Genomic DNA, 12,447 nt, shown 5'->3' on the forward strand with positions numbered 1-12,447 from the left:
ATGCTCTATTCACCCGTCATCAGCAACGTGCAAGTCACCAAGACTCTCATTGACGGAGGTGCAGGGCTTAACGTCTTGTCCGTCGAGATGTTCGACAACCTTCAAGTGCCCTACGATCAGCTTCAGCCTACCAAGCCTTTCTCAGGAGTGACCGACGGCTCCACCACACCGATAGATCAGGTCCGCCTCCCAGTCACCTTCGTACAACGGAACAACTACCGCACCGAGCTCATCGACTTCAATGTCGCCCACATCCATCTGCCGTACAATGCCATCCTCGGGTATCCAGCCTTGGCTAAGTTCATGGCAGTGACCCACCACGGCTACAACGTCCTCAAGATGCCAGGAAGCGGCGGAATCATCACAGTCCCCTGCGAAGAAAGAGACGTGATGTGCTCCCTTGAGCGTGCCTTTCAAGCTGCAGAAATCGATGACCCCAGCAGCAATGGCGAGTACCCTCCTGAGGCCATCCCCAAGAAGAAGAAGCAGCTACTCCGTACTGGGCCTCAGGAGAACGGCGCCATAAGTGGCACCACATCAGGATCAGCGCCCGGCGCCCTCCTCGGGCAGGGCTCGGGGGCTCTCTTCTGGAGGACCTCAGACCTTGCCAACATTACGAGGGAGGCGCTCGGGCACCATTTGGAGGCGTGCTTCGTGGCACGTTTCCCTCAGGAGGACAGAGGGCGAGGAGCGCCCAGCGCTCAGGAGTTCATCACCAAGACCACTCAGGAGCTTCAGGAAGCAAGAGCAATTCGCGGCGACCGCCGCCCACCTGGTGCCGCTCCCCACCCAAGCGAGGATGGTGAGCTGCGCGTCTGCGTTGACATCCCAGGGCTCAACAGGGTCGCGTCTCAGGAGCTCCTTTGGCCTTCGCACGTGGCACGCTGTGAGGGCCCACCGCACAGCTATGTTCGCATGCCATTTGGCCTGTCGAGCGTGGCTGCTGCCTTCCAGTGCGACCTGCGGAGCGTCATGGCGGGTTAGGAGGACAGGCATCATGCAGTCCTGGCGGAGATGGCGACGGTCCTCAAGGAACCGCCGGGATCCCCAGAGCCTCCTGAGGCTCAGGGCCCCGGTGGCTCGTGAGGAGCAACCCCTTCACCATGTACCTTCAGCTGCCTCAACACCCCTTCATCAACAGAATCAGGTGACATTTTCCAAGTTTATTGAGCTGGGAGCGCCCTCAGGGTTGCATCATTCCCAGGCCGCATGGATCTGTCCCTGTGGCATGTATCCCTTCTTGTTTATGTCTTTAGCTTACCTTGCTGGGGGCGCCCCTCGGGCTGCATCATCCCCAAGCCGCTCGGGCCTGACCCAGTGGCATGTTGCTTTTCATGCGTAATCTATCTATGGTTATCACTTGCTTGATTGTCACCCATCGTGGGAGCCACGCGCCGGTCGTCTTTCTTCAAGATCCTTCGCATGAGAAGGCTAGGCATGGCGTCTGTGCTCGGGCCCGTCCCTGCAGCGTCAATAAATCCAACGGCTAAGCTCTGTCTGGCGGGCCAGTCCCGTTCACCTCACCTCCTGGGGCTGTTGGTGCTTGGCCTTCTCACGTGATAACCTCAGGAGATTCGTCCAGCACAGGTTGTCTAACCACCTCGCAGGACCACCACAACGAACAAGAATCAAGACCAGGTGCAACCCGTCTTGAGGTAGGGCCTCGTGAATCCCGCTCTGGCTCACGAGTGCCCAAACACACCTCGTCTAGCCCTGCCGTGCAAGCCACGTGTCAGGGAGGGGTTGTACATGCCCCGGGGGCTCTCCGCGGTAGGGAGTCCCCTCCCACGTACCAGTGGAAGCACCATGCTCCGTGCTGGCAGTTGACACTGTCGAGGAGCGACTATGCCTGTGCAAGTGCGGAAGCGCCATGGTTCGTCCTGGTGTTAAACAACTGAGGGCGGCCTCACGGTCGTATCAACCTCATGGAGCCTCCGGGCTCGGTGTCTGGCCTCACGCAATGCCTCCCCTCGGGAGAGCCGTGCGAGGGGGCTGGGCACGGGGGTTGTGCTCGGGTCACGCCCAAGCGTATGCCACCTTGCCAGGTCCCGCGGACCTGGTCGTCTCGCGCCATCCCAAGCGCAGTCAAGGTATGAAGGTCATTTGAACATCAAGGGGGACTCCTGAGCATCGCGACTCAGGAGCCTAACTTACCACGTTGCCCCTCACTCCTTGGCCTGTCCTGGTGATCTGGTCGGACCAATGGCGGCTAAGGTCTGTGTGAGGTCGGGCCCTGCCGACGTAGAACACTAGACCTACCATTGCATCTCCTTTCCACAAGCTGTTTGCGTGTCAAGGGGGACTCCTGAGCATCGCGACTCAGGAGCCTAACTGGCCAAATAGCCCCTCACTCCTTGGTCCGTCCTGGTGATCCGGTCGGCCCAACGGCGGCTGAGGTATGCGCGGGGTCGGGCTCTGCCGACATAGAACGTAAAGCAAATGGGAAGGAAATCGCAAAATCTCAAAGCAAATATTACAAGACATATTGTTCTCCGAATATCAAACACAACTTTAAACACCTCCACGAGGCACGCTACATGCTGCAGGAGTTTCAACAGGAAAGGAGCCGCAAGCCAGTCATCCCTGGATACCGCCGGCACCTGCAAGAGACGCCCCCTCCTGGGTAGTGTCGCCTTCACCTGCACCACCGGTCGAAGGCACAGGGGCGAAGGCGTCAAACTTCTTCAGCAGGGCTTCCACCTGACCTTTCACGGTTGCGGCGTCGGTTGCAAAGTGTTCATCAGCCACAAGCTCCAGTAGCTCTCAAGGTGGGCAGCAGGATCACGAAGATGGAGGTGGATGAAGACGCGCGTCAGCGCGGCTGAGGGAGTCCTGGATTAGGGGGTCTCCGGATAGCCGGGCTATCTCCATTGGCCGGACTGTTAGACTATGAAGATACAAGATTGAAGACTTCGTCTCGTGTCCGGATGGGACTCTACTTGGCGTGGAAGGCAAGCTAGGCAACACGTATATGGATATCTCCTCCTTTGTAACCGACCTTGTGTAACCCTAACCCTCTCCAGTGTCTATATAAACCGGAGGGTTTTAGTACGTAGAACAACAATCACAACATACAATCATACCGTAGGCTAGCTTCTAGGGTTTAGCCTCTCTGATCTCGTGGTAGATCTACTCTTGTAACACCCATATCTTCAATATTAATCAAGCAGGACGTAGGGTTTTACCTCCATCAAGAGGGCCCGAACCTGGGTAAAACTTCGTGTCCCCTGCCTCCTATTACCATCCAGCCTAGACGCACAGTTCGGGACCCCCTACCCGAGATCCGCCGGTTTTGACACCAACATTGGTGCTTTCATTGAGTTCCGCTGTGCCGTCGCCACAAGGAAGGATGTCTCGTCTTGTCTTTAAAGACGGCACTATCGCTGAGGGAGCTCTGGCTATCGGCCAAACTCTCCGGCTAGGTGGTTTTCTTATGACCGCCTGTTCGGCTGCTGCGCCGACGATGACTTCTCGGGTCATCGAAACCAATCTTCACATCAACTCGGAACTCGCCAAGCAGTTAGATCCAATGGAGCTCTCTTCCCTGAACGAGCTCTTGGATCGTATTGCCGCCCTGGGAGTCGCTACAGACTATGATTAGATTGGGCCTAAACCCAATCTAAGAGAAATTAACTCTCCCCGGGTCACCCACCATGTTGCAGTGGTGGAAGAACAATGCGGCAAAACTTCATCTATCTTAAGGACTAGCTACGTCCGGATTCCCGATCCCCCCAAACCGGATACCCGCGAAGGGGAGGACGTCACTCAAAGACTGAACCCAGAATCAGGCAGCGGGCTAGATTTACCAGAAAACGTTCAAGAATCCAAGCTTTCGAGTCCTGAAACTCCTTGGCCACTGAGCCTCAGATCGGGTGAGGATTCGGATTCAATTCCACCCACCCACCCAAACATACACGATCTATCCCAAATTAGGCAAGAGCCCGAAGAAACAGTACACCATTACTGGGCCAGATTCCTCCTGGTCAAGAACAGGATAAAGGACTGCTGGGAGGAAGACGCAATTTCATTCTTCTGCAATAATTGCACGGACAAGGGAATCCGCAACGCCATAAGTCATCGCGAAATTACACGCTTTGCCGACTTGGTGTCCATAGTGCGAAAGTACTGTGCGATGGAAAGCGCCTGGAAAACCGAAATAAAATTTTGGGATAATTCGGCCCTGAATACAAACCTAGTCCAAAATAAAAGGGTGCATTATCACAATACACCTGGGTTAACTACCAAAAAGCAAAAGCCCTCTACGGGGCAAGGAACCGTACTGGAGGGATGGCTCAATGGACCCTGCAAAATTCATAGTACAACGGATGTGATACCAACGCACAGCCTTAGAGCATGCTTGATACTCCGGCAGGTGGAAAAAGTGGTGAGGATCCACTCCTCCCAAAAACCAAAGAGCACCACCCCGAGGACAACAGTACGGTCTTAACGGTCTTCGAGACCTTTGCGTCAAATAAAAGACGGAAGCGAACACTCCGCGGCCTGTCCAAAATCTGCCACATAGCAGAAACAAATCCTTGGAGCGACATGGCTATTACCTTCAATTCCAGTGACGAACCTAAATTCTGAACAGCCTGAGTACCAGCCGCACTGGTCCTCAGTCCTATCATGGACGGCTTTCGACTCACCAAGGTACTCATGGACGGCGGCAGCGGATTGAACCTCATCTACGAGGAAACTCTTCCAAAGATGGAAATAGACTGGAGCCGCATTAAGCAAAGCAGAACAACCTTTAGAGGAATCATCCCCAGTCGGGAAGCACGCTGCGCCAGAAAAATCACACTAGACGTGGTATTCGGCACGCCGGATAATTACAGGTCCGAAGAAATTACATTCCAAGTGGCCCCGTTCAGCAGCGGATACCACGCTCTATTAGGGCGGGAGGCATTCACAATCTTCCAAGCCATACCCCATTATGGGTACATGAAGCTCAAAATGCCCGGGCCCAACGGAATCATCACTCTTGTTAGTGATCCGGACATAGCACTCCACGCCGAAAATAAGACAGCTGCACTGGCCCTTGAGGCACTATCCAAAGCCCTTGCGGCCGAAGAACTAACTGCGCTGCACTCCACGGTAAATAGGGACGACGTGATACTCGACAAAAGATCCAAGTCCACCTCCTTTAAGCCGGCGGATGAGATAGTCAAATTCCAAGTCCATCCAACGGACCCTACAAGAACAGCTTCCATCGGGGCACAATTAAACCCTGATGTTGACGCCGCACTGCGAGAGTTCCTACGCGAGAACTGGGATATTTTTTCCTGGCACCCTTCAGACATGCCAGGAATCCCACGCAGGCTGGCTGAACACAGCCTAAATATCATAAAAGGGTTCAAGCCAGTCAAGCAGGCTCTTCGATGTTTCTCCGAGCCTAAAAGACAAGCCATGGGAGAGGAACTAGCCAAGCTATTGGAGGCTGGATTCATCAGAGACATAAAACATCCGGACTGGCTAGCAAACTTGGTGATGGTACCAAAGAAGGACAAATCCTGGCGCTTGTGCATCGATTTTAAGGACCTTAACAAGGCCTGCCCAAAGGATCCCTTCCCCCTCCCCCGCATCGATCAAATCATCGATGCTACCGCAGGACACGATTCATTGTATTTCCTCGACACATACTCCGGCTACCACCAAATAAAAATGGCAGAGCCAGACCAAGCCGCAACGGCATTCATCACACCATACGGCCCATTCTGCTTCAACACAATGCCCTTCGGGCTAAAAAACGCCGGTGCAACATATCAGTTCATGATTCAGACATGCCCGACAAACCAGATCGGCAAAACAGTGGAGGCATAAGTGGATGACGTGGTCATTAAAACCAAGCATGTCGAAACTCTAGTAGACGACTTGAGGCTCACATTCGACAACCTCCGAACATATGATATCAAGCTCAATCCGGAAAAATGCGTCTTTGGCGTACCAGCAGGAAAGCTCCTAGGATTCATTGTCTCCAGTAGAGGTATTGAAGCTAATCCGGCCAAAATCCGAGTGTTGTCACAGTTGGCTACCCCAACAGACCTCAAACAAATACAAAAACTAAATAGATGCGTGGCGGCTCTAAGCCGCTTTATCTCCCACTTGGGAGAAAAGGCATTACCCCTTTATCACCTCCTCCGGCGTACCGAACACTTCGAGTGGATGGACGCCGCCACGGCCTGACTCAACGAAATAAAAGCCATGTTGGCAACAAACCCAGTCCTGGCCGCGCCAAACATTGGCGAACCAATGCTATTATACATTGCGGCAACTCATCAAGTGGTAAGCGCAGTGCTTGTCGTCGAGCGAGAAGTGGACGGACACAAATTTCCCATTCAAAAGCCGGTTTACTACGTGTCCACTGTCCTTACTCCATGCAAATCGCGGTACCCGCATTATCAAAATATAGCATACGCGGTATTTATGGCATCCAGGAAGCCGCGACACAACTTTCAAGAGTGTTCGATAACGGTAGCCTCGGAAGTACCACTTAATGATATTATAAACAACCGCGACGTGACGGGTCGGATTGCCAAATGGGCCATTGAGCTCCTCCCGTTCGACATAACTTACAAGCCACAACGAGCTATTAAATCGCAAGTTTTGGCTGACTTCATCACTGAATGGACGGAAGCCGAACTCCCTAAAGAGTACGACACATATTCAAACTGGATCATGCACTTCGACGGCTCCAAAATGTTGGCTGGTCTGGGGGCCGGCGTCGTTTTGACATCCCCAACAAGAGACACGGTTCAATACGTACTGCAGATAATGTATACGGACTCCAACAATGCAGCCAAATACGAGGCCCTTCTACATGGTCTCCGAATGGCAGTATCCATGGGCATTCAACACCTAGAGGTGCGCGGGGATTCAAACCTTGCAATATCCAAAAATGGCCACTTATTGCAATGCCATCCTAAAAATGTCAGCCCGGTTCGAGGGGCTCGAATTTCACCATGTGGCTCGGGAAAACAATCAGGCGGCGGACATCCTCGCCCGCATTGGCACAAAACGCGACGCGGTCCCTCCCAACATTTTTCTGGAAAGGCTTTTCAAGCCATCCGTAGCATGGAAAGGGGACACCGGTAACAACAGTCCGGACCCGGCCAAAATACCCGATACCGAACTCTCTGACACACCGGAGGCTCCGCCACTGAAATAACACAATCAGCCCACGAAATAATGGCTATTATTGCCCCGTGGACAGAACCATTCTTGGCCTACTTAACTAGACAGGAACTCCCGGAGGACCAAAATGAGGCACGCTGCACAGTGCGGCGATCAAAGGCCTACAGGGTCCGCGAGGGAGAATTATACAAAAAAAGCGCTACCGAAGTCCTTCAACGGTGCATCTCCGAAGAGGAAGGACGGAACCTTTTGGCAGAAATTCATGTCGGACCCAGCGGTCATCACGCCGCAGCCCGGGCTCTTGTGAGAAAGGCCTTCCGTACAAGATTCTATTGGCCAACGGCCCGGGCAGACACACAGGACTTAGTCCAGCGTTGCACCGGTTGCCAGTTCTTTGCAAATCAAAGCCATATGCCACCCACCGCCCTCCGAACAATCCCCATTACATGGCCCTTTGTGGTCTGGGGGCTTGACATGGTTGGACCCCTTAAAGGTGGAACCCATAAGAAAAAATACTTATTGGTCATGGTGGATAAATTCACCAAATGGATAGAGGCCAAACCGGTTAAAACAGCCGAATCCGGACCGGTGATAGATTTCATATCCGGGGTTGTACATCGCTACGACGTCCCCCACAGCATCATCACTGATAACGGCACGAACTTCACGGCCGACGAGGTAAAACTCTGGTGCAGCAAAATGGGCATCAAGCTCGATTATGCTTCAGTCTACCATCCACAAACCAACGGTCAAGTCGAACGAGCAAATGGTCTTATAATGAGCGGCATTAAACCCAGACTAGTGCGCTCCTTAACAGAGTCTGACACACACTAGGTAGAGGAGCTCGACTCCGTACTCTGGGGGCTGCGGACCACGCCGAATCGTAGTACTGGATACACACCATTTTTATGGTGTATGGCGCAGAGGTAGTCTGCCCTGTGACATAATTCATGACTCACCTCGAGTGCGCATGTACGAAGAAAGAGAAGTCGAGCTTGATCGGCAGGACAGTCTGGACACCTTGGAGGAAGAGCGCGACGTAGCCAAAGCCCGTTCCGCACTTTACCAGCAACAGGCCAGCAGATACCAAAGAAGAGAAGTACGAGCCAAAACTTATAACGTTGGCGAACTAGTTCTCCTGCTGCCGGATAAGAAAAAGAACAAGCTAGAGCCCAAATGGGAAGGTCCCTTCGTCATCGACCAAGTTCTGACCGGCAGAGCGTACCGACTGCGGGATGCATCGACTAGTCGACTCGAGCCGAACCCATGGAATGCAACCAGGCTTCGAAGATTCTACGCCTAGCAGTGGACTTTATGTTAGTCCCTTCCCTTTGTCCATTTTCTGCATATGCGTCGTCTGTCTTGTTTCCCTTTCTTTTTTTTTAATACTCTAGGCCTTCAAGGGTCACCTTGTGCCTCACTTGTACACTACAGAGGTGCTAGCCGCACTATCTACACCTGGGGGCTTCTTTCACAAAAGCTTAAATTATTTACCTGGGCATCACGCCCAACACATGCGTTATACTTCCGCATGTACCTTTTTTCACCATTATATGCATCGATATGACTTATGTTTTGGCCAAGCTGGGTTGCCTAGCTCTTGTATTTATGCCCTACGTTCCCGTTAATTCGGCTAGGGCATAAGGGGAGCACCTCTGCGATTGTTACCGCTCGGTCAGCCGGATGTGTACCTCAGACTGGGTGAAGCCGAAAGCTAGCGTTCTTAAGAGAATATTCGGTCGGTGAACAAAAGATGACTTTTATTTATTAACCATATCTGCCCCCAGACGTTTTTACTACGCTTCTTGTCGCAGTCCGGACATGCACTTTAGGGCATGCCTACCCAGGGAAAGGAACCCTTAACGGAACTATTCTCTCTGGAAGATGTTTCTTACTACCCATGTAATATAACATAACTAGTTGGGCACTTGTCTGATAAAGCACTAATGACCCCTACGCCTATTCTCCACGCATGCCCCGGTTCTCATATAACCGAGAGGGTATTCGGATACACTCCGGACTGTCGGGTCCCGAGGTTGAAGCGAAAAGGTCCGCCATGACAAACGATCTACAATCCGGCTAGAAGGCATAATATATGTCACTTTATAATTACATAGTCAATTTGACTGGTTGAATTCCTCTTCAATGCCATCCAATAGGCTGTCTAGTCTACAGTCCTGTTGGGAATACTTTGCGGCCAATTCTACTTGGCCGTACACTTAATTTACAGGGATCTCCTTGCCATCAGGCCCCACAGGTCCGACTTCGGCCATGTGATTCGGGTCAGCCTTCGTGTACCGTGTCTTCACCATCGCCCAAGCTTCCCTGGCGCCCTGATGGCAGGCTGATATCTTCCATAATCGGAAGCGCCGCCGTGCTCCCTTTAGCTTTCCTGCAAGCTCGCCAAGGCCTTCGGGTAGGGAGATGGACGGCCACAAGGCCTGGGCAACGCCTTGCATCACCTGCCGAACTCGTTCGTGCAACTGTGTGAGCTCGGGAAGAAGATCACCCGTCGAACTAGGCATCTCCTCGGCAGGACGACCTGTTAACATACCTACAGACATAACTCTGTCAGCCAGCTTCCTCGCCGAACTCTTTTTAAGTTTGTTCAAGCACTTACTAAATATGCTGCACCGAAGCCGTCGATTCTCCTTAACAGAGTCCGACAGTTGGGAACGAACATCTTTCAGTTCCACGCCCAGCTTGGTGTTGGCATCTTGGAGATCATTCTTCTCCTGCCTCACCCTTGTAAGCACGCTCTCACCAGCCTTCAGCTGGCGTTTGAGATGTTGCTTATCCAGCTTCACTCCAGCGTCATCTGCAATTTTTTCGTCAGATTTGCATATAAAGCCGCACTCTAATATGAAACTTATCATTTGACGGATATGTTACCAGCGGGGGTCTCTTTGGGCTCCCCTGCGGCGGACAGTGCGGCCTGAAGTTGGGCTTTGCACTCTTCCAGCTCCTGCGACAGTTGAGTATTCTTTTCTGTAAGAACCTACATAACAAATGATCCTTAAATTAGTTATCCTAACTGTTTGAAGTCTCAGGGGCTACTGATATATATAATCATCAAATTTTCTCACCCATATGTCTTTTACATACTGCTCCGTGGCTCTGGCTAGACCATCTTGAGCAGCACGGAGGTGCGCGTCTCTCGAGTTGAAGGAATCCAATGCCTCTGGGGAGAAACAAGCGTCACGAAGAACAGTCCGGCGACGCATGTGGTTCATGGCACTTTCCACCTCGGAATGGGTGGCAGACAGTCTATCCGTATCCTCTATCGGAGGAGCACCCGGCGCATGCCTTGTACTCGTTCCCACCTCTTAGTCTGGCCTTGGAGCCCGGCTTGTGGAGGCGCGATTGGTAGCCTCTCTGGGTATAGTCTGGCGAGTGCTCTTTTTCCTGAAAAGAAGGCATGGGCGTTAGTATGCCGCTATAAATAATATCTTCTAATAAAAACGGAGCGCCATACCGTTGCGCCGGTGCCACAATCCGGACTGTGGATCTTTTCAGCCTGCCTGGCCTAGCGGCCCCTTGTTGGCTAGTTGCCACGGGCTCGGCCTTCTACCCCGAGGACCTCCCCTGCAAAACACGGCTGTTATACGGCAATAAAAAGAGCACAAGGACGGATCCCTTTTTAAGTGCTGGGATTTCGGTCTCAGTCACCTGTGAGGGTGGAACTAGCCCAGGGTAATCGGCTGTAATGGCCACCAAGGTATTGTCATTACTCCCTTGGTAAAATACCCCGTCGATCAGCTCCACGGATATGTCCAGATCCTCCTGGGAGGCCGGGTCAAGGGACCGTCTAGGGTCCTCGGGCTGTGGGGGAGGGTTGTTTATCTCCTTTACTGCCTGGCGCAGCTCCTGCGATGAAATTGCTAGAATGAATACTTAAACTACGGGAATACAAAACGGATGGGCGAGAAAAATCTCCGCTTACCCAGCTCGGAGGATTGTACATGGAGAATCCGCCCTGCGGGTTGACAAGGAGGAATTCCTCCTCTTCTCCCTTGTACAAAGTGGATAAGATCTTTATTAGATCAGCAGCCGATCCCGGCCCTTTGCGGCCGTGGCGGGTGGCGTCATCCTCCCTGTTGAAATCCCACATGGGGTGGCCTCTATACTGGAGCGGCTGCACCCCCCACACACATAATGCATATAGCCATGACCTCGATCATGGTTAATCCGGATCGAGCTAAAGAGCTTATCCGGCTCATCAGATAAAGAATGTCCCGGTCGTCTTCCTCCAGGGGGATCCGTGGACGCCAGCTCTGACGCTTCTTCAAAGGGGCGTTGTCAAACTCTGGAAGGTCGATCCGAATTGGGTCCAGAAGGGGGACATCTTCTATATAAAACCATTCTGAAGGCCAATCTTCGGACGTCTTCTTTGGGGTCCCGGATAGGTATCCGGTCCCGGCGATACGCCACACTTCGGCTCTGTCCACTTGATATATTGATCCCTTCTTAGAACGGGGCACCAGGCAGAACAGCTTCTTCCACATAGCGAAATGAGCCTCACAGCCCAAAAATAACTCGCAAAGGGCTACAAATCCCGCGATATGCAGCAGAGAGGCAGGCGTGAGGTTGTGCAGCTGGAGGCCATAGAACTCCAGAAGCCCTTGGAGAAACAGATGGATTGGGAATCCGAGCCCTCTTACCAGATAAGGGACAAGGCATACCCGCTTTCCCTTGGAGGGATTGGGACGGCTCTCCGCTTGCTCTCCGCCATTATAAGTGGCAAGCCCGGCTCGAACCGAGACCAGGTACGCTGGGGGAAGAAATCCCTTGGACTGAAGCACCACCAATTTGCTGTGCGGGATGGAACATCTCTCCCAATCTCCAGGCTTGGAACTAGAGGTGCGAGAGGAGGAGCTGCGTCGACTGGCCATGGTGGAATGGATCTCTGTCGGGTACGCTCTGATGAAGACTCGGCAAGGGAGGATGATGTGATTTGGATTTGAATCCACGTCTTTTTAAATAGACGGCTCATTTACATGGCTAGGGGGGTAAATGTGAAAACACCCTGGCTCTTCACATTTGCTCGACATGTGGAAAGTAGCCATTATTGGGCGTAGAATCCAAGAAGTACAAACCATCACAAGGAACCGGAAATTATTTCGACAGGTACACAGAATTTGAAGAGGAACCCGCCTTGCAATGCCGAGGATAATACTGCGCGCCGGACTCGTTGTCATTGAAGCTTGGTTCGGGGGCTACTGAGGGAGTCCTGGATTAGGGGGTCTCCGGACAGCCGGACTATCTCCATTGGCCGGACTGTTAGACTATGAAGATACAAGATTGAAGACTTCGTCT

Source organism: Triticum aestivum, chromosome 2A (assembly GCF_018294505.1).
Source record: "Triticum aestivum cultivar Chinese Spring chromosome 2A, IWGSC CS RefSeq v2.1, whole genome shotgun sequence".
Classification (NCBI taxonomy): domain Eukaryota; kingdom Viridiplantae; phylum Streptophyta; class Magnoliopsida; order Poales; family Poaceae; genus Triticum; species Triticum aestivum.